The sequence below is a fragment of the Labeo rohita genome, unplaced genomic scaffold, assembly GCF_022985175.1.
Source record: "Labeo rohita strain BAU-BD-2019 unplaced genomic scaffold, IGBB_LRoh.1.0 scaffold_503, whole genome shotgun sequence".
Classification (NCBI taxonomy): domain Eukaryota; kingdom Metazoa; phylum Chordata; class Actinopteri; order Cypriniformes; family Cyprinidae; genus Labeo; species Labeo rohita.
This window is the reverse complement of record NW_026129424.1, coordinates 55,273-57,456: the sequence shown is the minus strand read 5'-3', so window position 1 is coordinate 57,456 and position 2,184 is coordinate 55,273. Positions and strand designations below refer to the sequence as shown.

The 2,184-nt window shown below is 35.9% G+C and overlaps 1 long non-coding RNA gene across 1 annotated transcript; it reads left to right on the top strand.

Moving 5' to 3' along the window:
• The first annotated feature begins 604 nt into the window (after positions 1–604).
• On the top strand, positions 605–1,943 carry LOC127160952 (uncharacterized). Its single transcript, XR_007826894.1, has 3 exons — positions 605–643; positions 1,041–1,090; positions 1,491–1,943. It is a non-coding gene; the product is annotated as an uncharacterized LOC127160952 (long non-coding RNA).
• The last annotated feature ends 241 nt before the right edge of the window (positions 1,944–2,184 follow it).

Below are 2,184 nucleotides of genomic sequence, written 5' to 3'. Positions count from 1 at the left end.
CGTTATTTTAACACCTGAATAAAACGTCCCCCGAAAGTTGTAGTTTGGTCTGGTTTCATTTTCGTGGTAGACGAACGTGAAAGTACTCAGAATTTGGTCCTCCATTGTCACTAATGTGTTAAGTGTTTTGTAATGGGTTTTCTATGGGAAAACGCTCAATCTTACTTGCAATTAAAAAGCGTTGCATTCACATTCTGGGCGCATTTGCTCGTGTACATCTATATTATGCACGTGTAAGTACATATTTTTATCTTATAAGTAATAATAATTGTTATAATCTTTGTGTTCTGATTAGGAATGAAACGCACATCTTGAGGCCTGAGGCTGAGTAAACTGTCATTACATATGGGATCGTTGATTATGAAAACTGCATCCATCCTGGACAGTTACACTGCTACTGTAGGTAGTAATATGATGCAGCTAAGTCAAAGTAAGTAATATAAGTTTACTTTCTATAAATTGAGCTAAAGTCACATGGTGGACCAAAACATCACTGTTAACCTTTCCTGCTCAGCTTCCAGATCATTGTCTCAGTATAGGCTGTAATGTCTGAATGAAATACAAAGTATTAAATTATTATTTTTTGTTTCAGGTCGCTTGGAAAGACTGTGGAGATCTACAGCAGATAAGCATGGCAATTCAGGTGTGGAACTTTGGTTATTATTGATATTATTATTATTATTATTATTATTATTATTATTATTATTGTTAAATCTGCCATATGATAATACAACAAATTCTGTATTTTCTTTTCATGTAGCTGTTTGTTTCTTTCTTTTTAAAATGTTTTTTTTGTGTATAATTTTCAGTTTCTATGTGGTAAGGGGTGAATAAATTAACCATCAGTGTAATTAAAATCAGTGTAAAACGGCTGCATGAAAAGATGTCTGTGAATTTTATTGTTTGACAATCATTGTCATTTTATGCAGAAGCAAAAGTTTATAGTTAAACCCTAGTGTTACCTTTATGCTTTCTACATTACATTTTTGAATAATCATAATGTTGGTATACCCACTTAGATGCATTTTATGCCTCAACAGATCTTGGACTCCAAAAGTGATTTGCAGAAGACATCTTGGAATGCATGGGGGTGAGTAAAACAAGATCATTTTCAACTTTGGGTAGGGCTGGGTATCGTTTTTTGATACTTTTTAGGCACTCACCAAATTGCCTCAACTATTAAGTATCAAAAAATGTCTCGTTGTTTTAAGTATTAAATGTCAGAATGCTTTATGTGCCCAAATCAAGTGCTGGTCACTGGCTGTGGCAAGGCATCAAGGGCTTTAAAATGCAGGAACCAGTATTGAAATCAAAGTATTGTTATTGATATTGAACATTTTTGAATGTTTACATTAATTTTTGGATTAACTAGGACCATTAAAACATGTCATTTGGGCCTAGAGTTTAAAATAATTGGGTCTGTCATTCAGAAACATGGCTTTTCATATTACTGCTATTGTAGTGACACACATCTCTCCCTTTCATTTCAGCTGGATTTTCTGATGGTTACTGCTCCCATCTCTGAACAGAAATGCCTTGCTGAATGTTGAATGACCATCAACTCAACCTTGCCAAGACAGAACTGCTCATGTTTTCAGCCAGCCCAACCTTGGTGTTACAGTGGACACATATGAACTTCATTGACCACATTGCAGTGGCCCGATCCTGCAGATTTGCCCTTATGGGGCATGCAACAGAACTGCTTGTCCAAGCTCTTATTTTCTCTAAACAGGACTACTGTACTTCTCTCTTAGTAGACCTTCCAGCAAGTCCTACCAAGCCTCTGCAACTAATCCAGCATATGGCACTGAGTGGAGTCTTTAATGAGTTGAAGAGAGTGACGTCACACAAATCATCACTTTGCACTGGTTGCCAGTAGCCGTTCACATCACATCACAAAGAGGTACAAATTCACTTTCACAGACCTTTACTTTGACTGTTTGTCGCTGTTGTAATAAACTGCCTAACTCCTAACTAAAAAATGGCTAAAATTTTTTTTTTTTTTTTTCATGAACACTTGACCAATTAAAGGGATAGTTCACCCAAAAATCAAAATGAGCCTATGATTTACTCACCCTCAATCCATTGTATGTGTACATGACTTTCTTCTTTCAGACAAACACAATCGGAGTTATATCAATAAACATCCTGGCTCTTTTAGGCTTTAAATTGGCAGTGAATGGC